General features: G+C 45.2%; 1 protein-coding gene across 1 annotated transcript in view; it reads left to right on the top strand.

The window, feature by feature from the left end:
- The window catches only part of SDC1 (syndecan 1), a 30,980-nt gene that overhangs the window by 938 nt on the left and 11,658 nt on the right, over positions 1 to 18,384 (top strand). The window lies entirely within an intron of this gene.

The raw sequence follows: 18,384 nt of genomic DNA on the forward strand, positions 1-18,384 counted from the left end.
GGAAGCTTGGAAAAAAGGCGACGAGGCCGCGCGAGCCGCGCTCGGGCAAACCCGGACAGCTGTTCTCAAGGGCAGGGCCGTGTGAAATCAGGGGGTTGTGCAACCTCCCGCGGAGGTGAGGAAGGTATAATGGGGTGAGCGGGCGAGTTTCGTCAGCCTCGGAAAGAGTCCCGCGGGGCGGAGGAAGCGCTCCTTATGGGCAGAGGGCCCTTCTCGCCGCTGCCTGCAAAGCGGTTCCAGCTGGAGTGGAGGGCAGAGTGCACGTGAAGGCGCTTTTCTTCCCCTTTCTTGCCTTCTCCCCCCCCACCACCCCCGGTCCCCCGGGCTGCGCTTCGCTGAGAACTGCGCCCCTCCCTTTCAGTGGGCTTTCGCGGGGACTTCAGGCAGTTTAAGCCCCCCCCCCATTAAGGGGGGGGTCTCAATGGCCTATTGTGTTGGCTGCGTGGGGGTGTAATCCAGCCGAGGCTGCCCCTGAAGGCTTAATTCAAACCAGACCGTTGACTCTCATAACCTGACTGGAATTTCTCTCCCCTCAGCCTCAAAGCCTTTTCCCCGGCGCGCAGCTCCCTCCTCCTTTCTCTCTCTCTCTCTCTCTCCCCACCTCTGTGAAGCTAGCCGGATGTTTGCCTTGTTCTGCGAGGTGGTGTGCCCTTTCCATCCCTGGGGTTGAACTCTTACCGAAAGGTGAACGTGTGGGATCAGAGTGCTCCCGAGGCTGGCCGGCTCTTTTGCCCCATAACCGTCCCCCGCGTCCCTTTTAGCCTTTGCCTTGTCCAGTGTGATTCTTAGAAGGATTTGCCCCTGTGTGTGACAACAACCTCTCGAAGTAGGTTAGTCCAAAAGCCAGTGCGGGCCATTTCCCAGAACTTCTCTATGGAAGGTGTTTACTTTCCGATGGGAGTGATGTCCCACTGTGTGTTTGTGCGAATGAGCTCTGGTGTAGGGCCGTCCTGAACAGTGTGTGTGAAGGGCTGCATTTCCACCTAATGGGAAGAAGCAGTGATCTCTGCTTATGAGTCAGGTAAACAGCTCGCCTTGGGATGGCTTCCTGAAGGAAGTTGTTGAGATAGGGTTGATGGCATCAAGTGCTGGGGAAGCGTGTTGACTGAGACAGCAGAGCCTCAGTAGCTGCTAATCCCAGTCGTGCCTTCTGTGGCTCATGGTGGGTGTTTGGCTAAAGGAAGACACCAAAGAGCACTTACCAATGATCTGAACTTGAGTGTTGCTGGTTTCGTTCCCTAGTTCTATAGAAACGTGGAATGATTCTGAACCTTTGGAAATCAAAGCAGGAGGAGACGATACTAGGTTAGCTTCCCAGACAGGTCCTTTACCGGATACGTTGATCCTTAAAGCAGGATTTGGGCTTCTTGGAGTACTATTATGTCTTCAAAGAGATCCCCCCCATTTGCTTACACAAGCAAGAATTGTGTGTCCCGTGCATTTAACTTGGTTTGGTTCCCCCCCCCCCCACTTTACTCTCCCAAGCTTGATTCCAAGCAAGTGGTGGCAGCTACAAGCATGGACGGCTTCAAAAGGGAATTAGATAAGCATATGGAGCAGAGGCCCATCAGTGGCTATTAGCCACAAGGTATAGATAGGGACTCTGGGGCAAGTGATGCTCTGTCATCTTGGTCCTTGGGGGGGGGGGTCAACAGTGGGAGGGCTTCAAATGTCCTGGCCCCACTGGTGGACCTCCTGATGGCACTGGTATTTCTGGCCACTGCGGGATACAGAGTGTTGGACTGGATGGGCCTTTGGCCTGATCCAACATTGGCATCTCTTATGTTCTTATGTTCTTAATCAACTAGTTCAGATACCAGCTGTAAAACTGACACTTAAAAGACTAGAACTGGCTTTCTTGAGGCCCTCCCAATTAGACATAATGGTTAACTTGCTCCCCTCACTGTATCATCGAGAGAGGGCATAAGTGCTTGTTAAGATGCCTGTAGCTTTCTGCATCGGCGCCTCTTGACAGATGACAAAAATTCTGTGTGTGGTTTAAGATTCCTTGGTTTTCTGTTCTGGCTGTTGCGATCAGAGCATGAAATCTGGATGCAAGCACTGAAACTGCACTTTCTCTCTGCCTTCTCCTCCCCTCTGCCTGCATAATACTTGTTGCTTGCCGATCACTGACATGGCTTCCTTCAGTATGGCGTATTGGAAGACATTCAGGATGTCTAGGCATGTTGACGTGGGAGTAAGTCCCAGGGGTGCTTAGGGCTTCAGCACTGACCATCAGAACTAGTGACTTGTGTTTTGGCAAGCATAGTCCTGAGATACTTATGTACTCCCAAGGAATTTAGATCCCCCCCCTCGCTTCTCACTCCGCAACTTTTAGTAAGTGATAAAAACTGAAAGAGTGAGCCAATGGCTGTACACTTCTGAATGGGAAAGAACTGTCAACGTTTGAGTGCAGTATCTATCTTGCAAGCTGCAGGTGTGCAGGGAATCATGGTTGGGGTGTGTAGGACAAAATGATTTGGAGAAAAAGCCCTGTGTCCAAATATTTCAAGGTCAATTCCCTCTCCTTGGCTGAGGCTCAGTTAACTCAGCATTCCAAGGTCTCCAGAGTATGCTCAGTTCTCATTGGGCTGTTTGGTGGGAGTTCCGTAGGACTACATTGTCCTGTGTGCCTAGGGAGTCCCCCTGAAGGCCTGACCTTGCCTCTGCTTCACTGCCTTCCTGATAGGTGCTTGACCATGAACTTCATTGTTAAGAGGGTTTTTTCTCCTCAAGACTGCAACCAGCAGATGGCGCCACCGAATTAAACCATTCTGGATCTCACAACTGCCACTCCCATCGTTTTAGCTTGATTGTGGAAAGAAAGCCCTGCATTTGGAAGCTGTAAAATCTCAAAGTTATATGTACTGTATAGTTTCTCAGGACCAATACAAGAGCTACATTTGTATGTGTGTGTAATCCTCTTATGACCACATTTCTGCAAGTATTGATGTTTGTACAGACACTGATAAAGCTTTCAGTTGAATGTACAGGGTGACTTCAGCACATCATTGTGCTGGAGGTGTTGTGAGAGGCAGTTCTCTGTTAGTTTAAATGGTGCTGGATCCTTCACGCATGCAGGTATTCGTGTGATGGATGTGTATATGTCAGCTAGCCTATAGGCCTGTTAGTGTCAATGTGATTGCTTACAAGTTATATTTCTTATGATCATGGCACAAGTGTGCATAATTAAGAAAATATCTCACATGCTTCAGAGGTTAAACTTCAGGGTCCGATTGATGCACATCTGGAACCAACTAATCTGTGACTGGGATCTCTAGTCTTTTGTCAGCCTGTGGGCCCTTCTGGAGTTTTGAGACCAGGTGGCTCAAGTGGTTCAGACGCTGAACTGCAGGCTGTGGAAGGTCGGTAGTTCAGCAGTTCGAGACCCGAGTTGCCGCATGACGGAGTGAGCTCCCGTCTCTAGTTCCAGCTCCTGCCAACCTAGCAGTTCGAAAGCAAGAAATTGCAAGTAGAAAAATAGGGACCACTTCAGTGGGAAGGTAACAGCGTTCCGTGCGCCTTGGTGTTTAGTCATGCCGGCCACATGACCACGGAAACGTCTTCGGACAGCGCTGGATCTTTGGCTTTGAAACGGAGATGAGCACCGCAACCCTAGAGTCAGATTCGACTGACTTTCGAGCAAGGGAACCTTTACCTTTACCTAGTGGGTGCCACAACAAAATGGCTGCCACAGAGGCTGGCTCCAATTTAAAAACCTTAGGAAGTTCCAGGAAACGTTAGGAGGCTTTAAGCTAAGCTTAAAGGTAGCAGTTTCCAGAGGAGCGCTCCCAGCTGGCGTCTTTGGGACTCTTCCGAAGAGCTTCTTCCAGTGCAGGCAACAAATGCCGAGGCTGGACTTTTGCTTTGGGGAAGCAGCAAGGGGGCAGCAGAGAACACACTGGCAAACAGTATGGCTCTTTCTGCATTTACCTGCCACTCCGATTTTTCTCAGTGTTCGAGTGGAGGCAATTTAAGTCCATGGCATAACAGCATCCAAATAACCCGGGCGACAGCAGGCTGAAACCGGGCTGACCACTGAAGGGAGATAATATAATACAGAATGGGGGGGGGGGGACCCCCAGAAAAAAAAGGTTAAACCAATTTTTTTTTTTGTGCAGAATGAGGGGGGGGGGACCCTGGATTAAAAAGTTTGAATTTGATTTTAGTGCAGAATTGCTTGGAGGACACTGTAGTGAACATGGATTAAAAGGAGAGTGCAAAAAGGGCCTGTGTTGACGACCAGTGATTCTTTGGGTGATGCAGAGTAAATTACTTAGTGTCCTTGCAGCTAGACTTGACTCCCTTATGCAAAGGTCAGAGAGTGCTCAGGTGGAGTCCTCTGGGCTGCAATGCTGCTTATAGAAAGTTCCCGGGAAAATGCCAGTCAGTTTCTTGCCTCTACAAATGCAGATGTGGGTGACTTCTAATGATGCCAAGAGTAGCCAGTAGAATTCCCAAGGACACTGCCTGGCTCTCTTCTGTGTGTTGAGCAACACATTTGCTACGTTTACAGAGAGCGAGATAATGCTCCAACAGGTTCTTCCTCTACTTCTCGCATTGTTTTTATATGCAAGCTTCAGTCTTAAGAGTACACTGAATGCTAGAATAGAGTTGTCACCTCTTCAGCTACCATGTTTTTTTATCTAGCTGGCATTCAGGTGTTAAGCTTACGAGCATGCTTACTTGAAAGTAAGTCACTGTGACCTGCTCTGAAGTAGGATCTGTGTGGGGTGTGTAATAAATGTATGTGTTGCTGTGAACTTGTTTCCCAGGTCTCATGTATGGGGATTTTCAGCCCTGTGGTGGTTTTGAGCTCTTCTGGTGGTAATTATACTCACTAGGGTTCTAGAGTTTAGCTTCAATCTTGTGAGTGCTTCTTTGGGAGTAAGCCCCATTCAGTAGAATGGGAGCTGAGATCTGAACAGACCTGCCTAGGATTGCTCCCATAGTTGTTGTTGACTTACGCCCGCCAAAGTTTTCTAGTGATATTTTAGGGCCTGTAACTTTCACTATAATAGTGGTGACCAGGGGTCATTTCCTGCAGGAGCGCACAGGAGCGGAGCTCCGGCAGTAAAGAGCCCAGGGGGCAGGCACATGCAACAAACCCCACCCCCTGCTCCCAGCAGCCTTCAGTCATAGCAAGAAGCAGCCAGGTAAGCTGCAGAGGCTCCCTGCCCCCCCATCCAAAACAGTCCAGTGGTACCTTTAAGACCAAGTTTTATCAGGTAAAAGCTCTCCCTCCTCTGCGAGGACAGATCTGCACGTTCCCCTCCCCCCCCAATACCTAGCAATCCAAAACAGCCCAGTGGAGTCTGAGCGGTGGGTGTTGCCTTCTGACACACTTCTGGTGATGTCAGGGGGTGTGGCATATCCAAATAAGTTATGCTAATGAGTGACCAATATACAGTTGGGCATGTAATATACTTTGCCACACTCCTAAACTTGAAAGATGAGTTACTGCAGCTCTAATAAGGCTGCATATTATGTGAAACTGCTTTACAGTGTGGTGTACTGCAGACCAAAGTTTAAACTAAAAATCAGGGCAAAATATTAAAGCCTCCTATGGCACAGTCTCACCTCTGCTAAGGTATCTAACATCTTTCGAAATGCCATGTCCAGGTTTAGCTAGCCTCAAAGTGGGTATAGCTGTCTTGAATCTCATGGCAGTCAGCACTGTAAAATCCAACTGTTATCTTATTTATAGCACTTCCTGTCTGCAACAAGGTATTTGAAGTAGGCTACAAGGATATCTGGAGTATTCACAAAGTGAAACTGCATGGCCAGTCACTCACGGCATTAGTCAGATGGGTAGTATCTTAGACTGCAGGCAGGAGAGTTCTCTGTTGCATGCAAACGCTGATGACACTGGGAATCTGGGGCGGGGGAAATGGTCAAACATTATGTCCATTCCCTCCCGCTGACTTGCTACAGTCCAGCCACTGATCCTTAGTTCTGTCTCTGAAAGTTACCAGCTATTCTGGCAGAAGGAGAACCAGACATTTGAAACAATTTGGTTCAAACAGCATTTCTGCCAATATGTAACTCTTTGGTCACACACATTGCTAGCAACATTGGTTTCAACGCTCAGCCAAGTCAAAGTTGACTGCTCACTTTGCTATTTGATCCTCAATGCGGTTATCGAGGAAGAATGAGAAGTGCGATGGTTCATCATCCCGTCTAAGAGTTGTACATTGTACAATGGGTGCCAAGATACTGGGGAAAGCGATTCCAGATAACAGCTTGGCATGCCACCCCTTCAGTTCTGAGAGTTTGTATTCTGGAGCCAAATTTGGTCTGTTGTTCAAACTCTTTTCCTTAGTAGTACTAAGCACAGTCTGTATGATCCCACCTCCAAAGCAAATCAACAAAGACAGTATATCAAATGCATAATGAAAAAGCAAACTGTTTTAAAGGTTTGCATTTGTGTCTACTGTCTGCAGAGTTATTAAAGGATGTCCTCGGTGCTCTTGAGCTTTGCATCCACAGAGTAGGACCCAGGAGTTTTGGTCCAATGGATAAATCCAGTCTCTGAATCTGCATGGATCTAATTATTTTGCTGCCAAGTCACAGCTGATGTATGGCAACCCTGTAGGGTTTTCAAGGCAAGAGATGTTCAGAAGTGGTTTGCTGTTGCCTGCCTCCACGTCATGACCCTGGTATTCCTTGGAGGTCTCCCTTCCAAATACTAGCCAGGGCCGACCCTGCTTAGCTTCCAAAGTTTGGTGAGATCAGGCTAGCATGGACTATCCAGGTCAGGGATGGATTTAATAGCATAATGGAATTCTACACCTTCCTCAGGAGGACTCTCTAGAAGATATGAAAAAAAATCCTCAAGTTTTGAGCCCATGGGATTCGTAAGAGAAGAATTCAATAATATCCTGGCAACTGTTTCATTAAAAGGCCTCCTGTGGACAAATACAGGACTCGATCCCTTGAACTGAACTGTCAACCATTTCTGTATTGTTACATCCCTTCACTACATATTCTGAAAGTTTACTAATTTTCCTAAAAACAGTTTTGAACTCTGCACACACATTGTTTTTGCAAGAGTTTTGCATAACTTTCAGTCACAAAATATTACTGGTTATGGAATGGGATCTTAGTGCTGCATTCCAGAGCCCCTGGCACTACATTTCTATAACTTCCACAATATTGAACAGTCTGAAATCAGTCTGAGAAACAGGACCTTGTTATCTTGTCTGTGAAACAGGCTCAGATATTTAATTTCCCACGAGTTAGATGGAGCTTGGCTTTGTCAACAGTTAATTAGAGAAGGGATTGGACCTCCTTAACTTAATTGGGAAAGCAGTTGTTTAGGGAGTATTATGTGTTTGACACAATTGAGGTTTAGTGATGCAGAATAGAAGGCGTTACTGTATTTGCATCTGATGGACTGTAGTATTAGTATAGTTAGAAGCATGCTTGGGTTATTAAACTGTAGTGCATATGTGGTTGAGGGCCATTGTGGTGTAGAAGATAAATAAAAGTGGTCTTAGACTCAAGTCTTGCCCACCGGGTGGTCCTAACTTGGATAAATGTTGTTGTATTTTATTGGTGTTTTCTATTTTAATTTTTGTGTACTGTATATTGTTTACCAAACCTGATGGAGCCCCTGCCCTGAGCCTGCTATGCGGGGAGGGCAGGATATATATCTAATAAATAAATGCAATTTTAAGGTTTGGTCACTACCCACCTCCTGTTTGAACTTTGTGCTTTGGCAACACCCGTTGCGTATGCCAGCTGTCGTGTCCTGTTTGTTGGGCTAGCTGTGTTAAATCCTGAAAGTGTAGTTCTTGTTCGGGGTGCCCGATTGCATCAGGAATGGTGGATGGAAACTCATTCCCAGTGAGGATTACCCTTGAAGGTGTTTATCCAGATCATAAAGGTACATTGCACAAGATTCAGCATGTATTCTACTTGCTGTCATCCAGCTAAGAAAATAGCATAAGTACATCATTGTCATGTTGGCATATGAATACAGACTTACCAGTCTAACAAGGAAGATAAGTTGCCCTGTTCTGCCTTCTTCTGGGAAGTTCTGGCATGAGCTGGCACTTCTTGTTGCCTTGAGGCTGCCCAGGATTAACTGATTTCAGTGTTTCTCAGTGTGGTGAGGAGCCTTACCCCTCATGTTCTTGAACTGTTGGAACTGAACTCTGAGCTTCGAGTCTTGCATGAAAAAAAACAAGAGTCCACCAGCACCTTAAGGGTTAACAAAACTTACTGCAGTATAAGCACTCATGTGTTCATCTGTATAATCAAATCTGCAGACAACAGAAAGGTGGTTGGTGAAGGGGAATGTTACAGGGGGAGGCCAGCTTAAAAAACATCCAATCGAGAGTAATTAATCCACTCGGTCCATTCAAACTGTCAAAGGAATTTGGGGTATTAGGCTTTGTCTAACATAATGTATCCTAAAGTTTGAGTCCGGTGGCACCTTTAAGAGCAACAAAGTTTAATTCTGGGTATAAGCTTTCATGTGCATGCACACTTCATCGGATATCATGCACACAAACGTTTATACCCTGAATTAAACTTTGTTGATCTTAAAGGTGCCACTGGACTCAAACCTTGTTCTGTTGCTTTGGACCAACTCTGCTACCCACCTGAATCTATCATAATGTCTCCTCGTTACCTATATGGTCAGAAAATGGATGTAATCATATAGAGGCATGGTGGCTATTTATCAGATTACTTAAAGAGAGCCAGTTTGGTGTAGTGGTTAAGGGCAGTGGACTCTAATCTGGAGAAGTGGGTTTGATTCCCAACTCCTCCACCTGAAGCCAGCTGGGTGACCTTGGGTCAGTCACAGTTCTCTCAGAGTTCTCTCAGCCCCACCTACCTCACAGGGTGTCTGTTGTGGGGAGAGGAAGGGAAGGTGATTGTAAGCTGCTCCGATACTCCCTTCAGGTAGTGAAGAGCAGGTATAAAACAGCAAAGTGCAATGGAGTGACTCTTTAATGTACAGAGGTGCTAAAACTCCACCAGCATGCACACGTGATTTGTTAATGCCTTAAAGGCATGGTAATTGTAAGGGAAAAATGTATGTTGTCTGAAGATTATAGAAATGTAAGACACAGTAACCCTTTGACCATGATACACTTAGCCTGTAATATTTGTCCTTAAGTTTATTACATAAGCAAAGCCCATGTAGATGGAAGCATTCATGTCTACAATGTTAGTAGTGAGGGCCCAAAAGTTGTATGGAGTATTCCTTTCTGTAGTAAAATGGAATACTTGCAGCAGGGGAAAATAACATCAGCTCTTAAACTAGTTTGGCTTCTCTAGGGAGAGTGTTGGGAAAGCCTTACAGTTGGAGCATTGTCTTAAACTTTGTCTGAAATGGTTGTCAACTGTTTATGCAAGTGTACTGATCAAACTGATACTCATCCCCCCCCCTTTCCAATAGTTGAAAACATGACTCCATGCTCTAGGCTGCTGCAGGACGCCCACAGTTGGAATTGTGAAGCATTGTGTGAGCTCAGCTGATCTCGTTTGGCATGGTATACAGCCCAAGGTGATATTGGATGATCTTAAAACACCAGCTAGCAGGCAGGACTTGTTCTCTCCTGAGGCCTGTTCAGACTTGATGGCTAAGCATTTTCAGTGCGTATCTAGGAACCTCTTGTATAATGGCAGAGTGGCCATTAATGAATTTGCCAGGAAAGAATAAGTTGGTGAGGCCTGTACTTTGCAGTAATGATGCATTTGCTGAGTTAGGAGCTTTAAGTGCGAAGGCTTCTTTGTGTAAATTTTCTGCAGTATGCATTTGTGTTTAGATTTGTGGCTTTTCAAATACTTCTTTGACCTCATGTTGTACTAATAGGCATCCTCTATGTGCTGTAGTCCTCAGGATTCCTTAGCTCCTATCAGGTTAATTTGTGTTTCTCCCCCCCACACACACAAGGTAATGTGGCAGAAGCTCATAAAGGTACAGGATACTCCTTTCTGCTCTGTGGACATCTGTTTTTAGGCAGGCAGCATGTGTCCCTTTCAGCATGGGACCGCTGTATGATTTGATGTCAAAAACACCACCTCTCCCATTACACATTAACATTACAGCAATAGGTGAATGATGTCTCCATAGAGGAACTTCTCATCTAGCTTGTTAGTTGAAAAACTAGAAATAAACTTTATAAAGGATACAAACAAAAAGGTTTTATTACCTAAAATAAAAACATGCTTAAAACATTAGCACTTTTGAAATATTTTGTTTATTTAACAATGTCTGATAATTAACACTTCTTGCTCTGAATTATTGCATCAAAATGTCTGTGCTGTTGCAATCTTGAGTATGCTGTTCAGGTGCGTATCTGTAAGTTGCAAACCTATGATGACGCAGCAGCAGCAGAACTGGAAGAAGCAGCAGAAGACAGCCAGTTCCACTGCGGGCCTGATAGAAGCCCTCCGGGGGCCTGATCTGGCCCCTGGGCTGCATGTTTGACAGCCCTGATCTAATCCAACCCCCTCTCAATGCAGGATCAGCCTAGCATCCCTGACAAGTGTTTGTCCAGCTGCTGCTTAAAGACTCTTAGTAAGGGGGAGCTCACCACCTCCCTAGGCAGTTGATTCCACTGTTGCACAACTCTTACTGTAGATTTCCCCCTCTAATATCTAGCTGGTACCTTCCCGCCCTTAATTTAAACCCATTATTGCAAGTCCTATCCTCTGCTGCCAACAGGGACAGCTCCCTGCCCTCCTGAGTGACAGCCCTTCAGATACTTAAAGAGAGCAATCATGTCCCCCCTCAACCTCCTCTTCTCCAGACTGAACATCCCCAAGTCCCTCAGTCTTTCCTCATTGGGCTTGGTCTTCACTCTCCTCTGCACCCACTCCATTTTGTCCACATCTTCAGAAGTGAGGTCTCCAGAACTGCATGCAGGACTCCAGGTGTGGCCTGACCGATGCAGTATACAGTGGGACTATGACATCTTGCGATTTGGACGTCATGCCTCTGTTGATACACCCCAAGATAGCATTAGCCTTTTTTGTCTGCTCATATTTAACTTTTGGTCCACCCGTACCCCAAGATTTTGTGCGTACACACTGCTACCCAGAAGTGTATCCCCCATCCAGTATGCACGTTCCTCATTTTTGTTACATTTGTACAATGGTGTATAAAGCATCTTTACTTGAGCTTTATCTCAATTATCTGATGTGCTTCAGACAAAAATGCAGAATTCAAATATGCATGTTCAACATGGCAATAGGGCTTGGTGGCAAAAATGATTTCAGATCAGTGGGGCTGCCATGTTGTGTGTCTTTCACTGAGTTGCTAACTGTTCTAGTTAGAAGAACTGGAAATTTGGAACTGTGCTCCCATAACACTGTATCCTTGAACAGGCACCAAAAATACCAGTTTGAAACAACAATAGCTGATTTGTAGTGGCTACTTCTTTCCTTAGTGCCAAAATTATACATGGTGCCAAAAAAAAAATAAAAGTATGCTGACAGTATAGAGTGCAGAAACCAAAAATGTCTGCTTCTATTTGGATGAATTAACCTCTCACAAAAGTATGGCATGCCTATATTGCTTTAAAAAGCATAGCTCAGGCTGAATTTCCTTTTTGCACCACCAGTTTAGTAGCTTTATCAGTTCTTCTGCTCTTTAAGTAGGAAACATTCAGGAGTGTAATATGGCTAGAAGTGTGAGATTATTACTGGAGAAGTACTTCTTCACCCAAAAGTACTTCTTCACCCAAAGAGTGATTAACACATGGAATTCACTGCCACAGGAGGTGGTGGCAGCTATAAGCATGGATGGCTTCAAGAGGGAATTAGATAAGCATATGGAGCAGAGGTCCATCAGTGGCTATAAGCCACAAGGTATAGATAGGGACTCTGGGGTAAGTGATGCTCTGTATTCTTGGCCCTCCTGATGGCACCTGGTATTTTTGGCCACTGTGTGACAGAGTGTTGGACTGGATGGGCCTTTGGCCTGATCCAGCACTGGCTTCTCTTATGTTCTTATGAGATAGAGAAACATTATTTTGAAGACTGTTCGCTTGCTGAGGGGAGTACCAGTTGAAGTATATGTCACAAAAGGATCCTCTGCAAGATGGTGCTTATGTGGACTTCATGGCTGGCCTTATAGAGCTGGTGTTATCTTCTCAGGATATACCAGGTAGTCAGCTTCACACGCACAAAAAGATGGTAATTTAGAAACTTTCCTACTTTCTGGATACATACAAAGGAGTTTATAGTAGAGTTTATAGTAGATTCTCCTACTTCTTTATTGAGCTTGCAAGATAATTTAGGTTGCATTAAGTTTGTATTATGTCCTCAGGCATTTGAGTAGCAAACGTAAGAGTTCTGCTGTAATAAGTGTACACTTCCACATTCTTCTAAAACTACACTTCAGCACACAAAAGTCCCAGTTTGTACAGTATTTGGTATGCCTAAAACAAGTTTTTGCTTAATGATGTTATTGGGGACATGAAGGGCAGCCCAAAATATGAGGGTTATGCTTGGGACTGAAGCAGCGTTGCAACTGAAGGAAGGCCGAAGTAAAGGGTTGTGGGGTGTTGTTTTTTTTGAGAACTTCAGTTTAAAGCAGCTGAGGTTCCCTATCACTTGGAATAAGTACACAGCTCATAAAAACAGAGCCAAAATTTAGAGACTTAAATAACAAACATGACCTTGGTTACATCTGAGAGCCTCATTCTGTCTAACTGGCAAACATTCTGATTTTAGCCACATTTTAGTGTGGGAGAGAGGTGGGATAATAGATACTTCTCCATATGGAAAACTGTAAAAACTGGTGCGTTCCACTGCGTCTGTTCAAATGAAAGCATGGTAGCTCTTCCGGTGGCTCTAATTGCTGCAGTCACAGGGGAGCAACCTGATATGGGTTAAGTAAGGACCAGTCAATAAACTCTGAACTGGTTGGTTAAACTAATTCAAAAATATATCATTGGGGTCAGAAGGCTTAGATGATACGTGAAACTTCAAACATGGACTTCTCTGCATATAAAGAATAACATGTCCAGAAAGAGTGGTCTAAATCTGACATGCAAAGCATCTCTGTGAAGGGATTCAGCAGCTTCTCAATTCCCCAATTTCCAATATAAGGTAAAGGTTTCCCTTGTTTGAAAGCCAGTCAAATCCGACTCTAGAGGTGGTGCTCATCTCTATTTCCAAACCGAAGAGCCAGCACTGTCCGAAGATGTTTCCATGGTCACGTGGCCAGCATGACTAAACACCGAGGCACACAGAACACTGTTACCTTCCTACTGAAGTGGTACCTATTTATCTACTTGCAGTTTCTTGCTTTCAAACTGCTAGGTTGGGCAGGAGCTGGGGCCATAGACGGGAGCTCACTCCGTCACGCGGCACTCAGGTCTCAAACTGCCGAACTACAGACCTTCCGGTCTGGAGCTCAGCATCTTAACCTCTGAGCCACTGCGGCCCCTAATTTCCAGTATACTTCTTGGTATATACTCTTCCTCCAAGAAGCTCAGGGGAGTGCTTTTGGTGGCTCTTTCCCATTTTATCCTCTCAGCTACCCTATGTGATAGGTAAGGCAAATGAGTGTGACCAGTCCAAGATCACTTGACAGGTCCCATAGAAGAGTAGGGATTTGAAGAAGAGAAGAGGTTTTATGCCCTGCTTTCCTCTGCCTAAAGGAGTCTTTACAATCACCTTCCTTTCCCTCCCCACAACAGGGACCTTGTGAGGCAGGTGGGGCTGAGATAGTTCTGAGAGGCCTGTGACTGGCCCAAGGTCACCCAGCTGGCTTCATGTGTAGGAGGAGTGGGGAATCAAGTCCAGGGCTCCAAATTAGAGGCTGCCACTCTTAACCACTACACCACACTGGATCTTGAACCTGGGTCTCCCAGACCCTAGTCTGATGCTTGAACAACGATGTCACACTGGCTTCTCTCTCAGTATGAATTTACCAACACTCACTCCTCCACTTGTTAGGTAGGTCGGCATAGTATAGCTTTACTGTTTGATTTTGTTGGTTGTATTGCTTCTGCCCTGATACTTATATAGTGCTTCATATAGCCTTGGTAATCCTTAGACAGTAGCTGTGTGATGTATGTCAGTGTTAGCAGCTTTCAAATATGGGATTAAAGCAAAGTGAATGGGGTTTTTAAAGGCCATCCGTTAATCAGCATTTGTATCTGAAGTGAAACTTGAATGGAGAGTTCACTTCTAGCCTGTACAGCGCTCTAAGTGCCAACTTCGCTACAGATTGAACATGTTGTCCTGTGTCCGGTTTGAGGTTGACACTGTATAAATTTTAATTGCATCAGGGTCTCTGTTACAAACCTTGAGGGTTGCTCATGGAGACTGTCAGCAGAAGGTCCTCTGCCCACGCACCGGCCTCCCTCGGTGCCAAGGCAAAAAGCTCAGACTGTTCAATGTCATTCAGCCGGCTTCTCTTTTTTAGCAGTGTATGCAGATCAGTGCTATCAGTGGATAACCTTCACGATTCCGGGTTGATAACCTCTTGGAGAGTGAAAAATGACATGCTCTGCTATGTCGTAGGCAGGCCTGTCTGAGCCCTCCTCCTGTACCCGTGTGAGAGAACTGATGGGCAGGGCACGCGTCATCTGGGACAGGACAGAAGCTTCCACACTGGCTGTAACTTTTCTTTGCAGGCCTAAGGCAAATATAGATGAGCTCTGTGGACATAATGCTTGCTGTTTACTCTCCCAGCCACAGGGGAAAGGAGAAGATGGGCTTCATGCCTTTGGTTCATAGCCTGTGGTTTGGGAATTCCTCAGCTCAAAATTCAGCTCTGCCATGAACTTGCTGATCTGTCTTGGTCTATTCACCTGACTTTTGAATTTCAGCCCCTTCCCTCCTCTCCTCAACCCCTGAAATGTAGGGGAATATGCTGGCCTATCTTACAGAATGGCAGAAGGGCTGCAGACAAATTGTGTTCATAAAATATTATATAGCCCTCTCCACAAGAGTCTGGCTTAGTCGGACATCCCATTCCCGTAATTAGTTTCAAGTTGACCATCTGCCCTCAGGTCCCGGAGGATAATTATATAGCACGTAGGAGCTGGTTTGATCCTAGGGCACAGTGAAACTGGTGTGTCAGTTAACAAAACGAGAGAGACGGTGATGTCATAGTTCTGAGTTAACATTTTTTTCCGAATGTGACAAGAAGTCGGGAGCAGAAGAACCTGGGTTTGTTTAGCTCCTGCGGGAGGAACAGTAGCTAGGGGCGGTGAGGGGAGAATCTTATCATGGAGGCAGAATTCTGCAACTCTTCCCCCTCCCCCAGTATTACAGTAATCTGAAGCCTGAGCTTGTTTATATGGCAGATTGAAATGGTAGGGGGGACATTTGGATTGCTGTCTCTGGAGTGGGGGAGAAGGATTCCTTGCGAGTAAGCTGGCATAGCAAAGGAATCCCATCTGCTGTGCTAGTTTTATACTTGCAGTGTGTCGTGTGCTGAGCCTTTTTTATAACACAATCTAGTATTCAGAATGGGTTATCTCCCCACCGCCACCAGCAGCAACCAGAAGACACTAAAGTACTTCCAACACCTCATTCTCTCCTCAGTGTTTAGTCAGGGCCTTCCTCTGTTTGACGTGCTAATATGTTGTGTCTAGTGCTGTGCATGTTACGATTTTACAAGCACTGTGGGAGAGAACTCTAAGCTCAGTTGTGAATTTTAAAAAAATATATTGTTCACAGTTAACTGGATTAAGTGTCGCTGTTCTAGTTTGGCTGTATGTTATAGAATAAGCTATGGGGGTCCCCAAACTTTTTGAACCTGGGGGCACCTTTTGGAATTCTGAGACAGTGTGATGGGCACAACCAAAAAAATTGGCTGCTGCAGGAAGCAGAGCTAACCACAATTGTTGGAGTGAGGCTGTGCATAAATCTAGTAGTAGAAGAAGAAGAGAGCCAGTTTGGTGTAGTGGTTAAGTGCGTGGACTCTAATCTGGGAGAACCGGGTTTGATTCCCCACTCCTCTACGTGCACCTGGCTGGATGACCTTTGGCAAGCCGTAGCTCTGATAAGAGCTGTTCTTGAAAAAAGGGCAGTTTATGTCAGAGCTCTCTCAGCCCCACCTACCTCACAGGGTGTCTGTTGTGGGGAGGGGAAGGGAAAGGAGTGTGTAAGCCGCTCTGAGACACCTTTGGGTAGTGATGGGTGGGGTATAAATCCAATCTCTTCTTCTCTTCTTCTTCTTATACCCCGCCCTTCACTCAGAGTGGCTTACAAACTCCTTCCCCTTCCCCTCCCCACAACAGACACCCTGTGAGGTAGGTGGGGCTGAGAGAGCTCTTTCAAGAACTGCCCTTTCAAGGACAACTCTTGTCAGAACTATGGCTTGCCCAAGTTCATCCAGCAGCTGCGAGTGGAGGAGTGGGGAATCAAACCTGGTTCTCTCAGATTAGAGTCTGCACACTTAACCACTACACCAAATATCAACATTTCAGGCAGAAGGTCCCATTAATAGGATGCCTTTTAAAGTGAACATATTGTTTACAGTAATATTTTTGCATATACACAGATTACCTTCAGTTACCTAGTGAAGGTCCTTGTGCTGTTATGGCAGCTGCTGCCAAAGTAGTTGCAAAAATCTGCACAGCCAATCAGAAACCCTGCTGGGCAAAAGCCCCACTGCCCCCCCTCCTGCTTCCTAAAATACTTGGTGGGCACCAGGAGGATTGTTGGCAGATGCCACATCAAGAACACTTGGCCCATTCCCTTTACTCTGGGACTGTACTCAGTAGACGAATGGAGGTCTGGGAATATATAGGTGTGATGCATTCTTCCTTTTGGAGAATATAGATAGACAAAAGTGTGAGAGTCAAGACTTTTATTGAATTGTCTAAGAAGTGGTTTTAGAAATAACGGCACTTAGATGTCACAGTTTCCAGAGAATGGCATACAGTAGACCAGGTTCCCCTCAGTTCAAGCCCTCTGTTTACACTGATGGAAATCTGCAAAAGGAAATTACATTTTTAACTGTGCTGTTGCTATATAGTTTCCTTGTATTTTTGAGTTTTTCCTGTTGTGCTGCCTCGTTCGGTAAAAGTAGCAACAGTTGCCAGCTTTCCTTGTGGGAAATAATACGTCCACAAGACACCTATTTTTGCTGCAACATACTAACACCCTCCTTTTTTTGGTAAACTTGTCATAACCTAGTAGTCATATTGCTTTGATCAATACCTTAGCAGTCTCCTCCAAGACAACTCTTGCTGACAAACTACTTGATGTGGTTGTACATTTAGAAATTAGCTCATGGATTAGTAGGTACTTGTTGGATCAGCATAAACACTTGAATAATACAAAAAAAAAATCAGCTCTTTTTTTTTTAAAAAAGGGTTGTATAGGTGACTGGGAGTTGGTAAATTGGCAAGTGCTCGTTAGTGACACCGCTGACTGTACAAACTTCATTATGAACACCGCTTTTCTTTGCGGCTGGTCAATTAAAAACACACCCCATTGTTTTGAAGTTCAACGGTGGAGAGACCACGGAGGGATGTGGGGGGGGGGAGGGGGAGCAGGAAGGGGCATGGGCTGTGCATCCACCGAATATGGAAGTGCATCAAGGCAGAAGCCTGATGCATCTCATAAAGCTCGCTTGATCTTTGGCTTCTGCCCCATTGCATCCAGCAAGGCGTGGGCGGGGAAGCTGTAGTCCGTCCTACAGTACATAATATTTCTGTGTAATGGCAAAAAGGACATTGATGTGGTATATGATTACAACGGCCAGAATGATTTATGCTCAATGTTGGAAGCAGGATAAAGTGCCTGAAGTTGGAGACTGGATTAAGAAATTACTTTTTATGGTAGAAATGGACAAAATGACAAGGAAGCTTAACAACTTGGAAGCAGAAGATTTTTTTAAAGACTGGAAAGATTTTAAGGACTATTTAGAAAATAACTGGGATGTAAGGGATGGTTTATTTAGCTTTGACAATTATTAATTGTTAATAGATATTAAAAAAATTAGATTAAGATGTAATACCAAATTATAGAAGGGTAAGTTACCTATAGATGTGTGTAAAAAAAAAGGAAAGGAGGAGGTGAATTTGATTTAAGAACTGAGCAGGAGGTTGGAGCACTGTGGGAAGCCAAATAGGGGGGGGGGAAGGGAGGAGGGAAGGATGTAGTGGTTTAAAAGTGTGTGAAGTATATTTGATTATGTTTATTATATCCTAATAAAATGTTTATAAAAATAATAATAATATTTCTGTGTACAAGTGCTGTGGCTTGTGGAATTGTCGGGAAGAACACCAAATGTAATCTTGAATGAGAACCCTTACAGCGACTGTCTTCCCTCGTGGTGATGTAATTGCAGCCAGCTGAGTGGGGGGGGGGATTAAGTCTCCTGATGGAAAAACACCCTGTCATGGCGAAGCCCTTGGCTGCAAGGGAGGCTCACTGTCTGGGTAACATAAT

Source organism: Gekko japonicus, unplaced genomic scaffold (genome assembly GCF_001447785.1).
Source record: "Gekko japonicus isolate JY-2015 unplaced genomic scaffold, Gekko_japonicus_V1.1 scaffold1487, whole genome shotgun sequence".
In the NCBI taxonomy this organism is placed as follows: Eukaryota; Metazoa; Chordata; class Lepidosauria; order Squamata; family Gekkonidae; genus Gekko; species Gekko japonicus.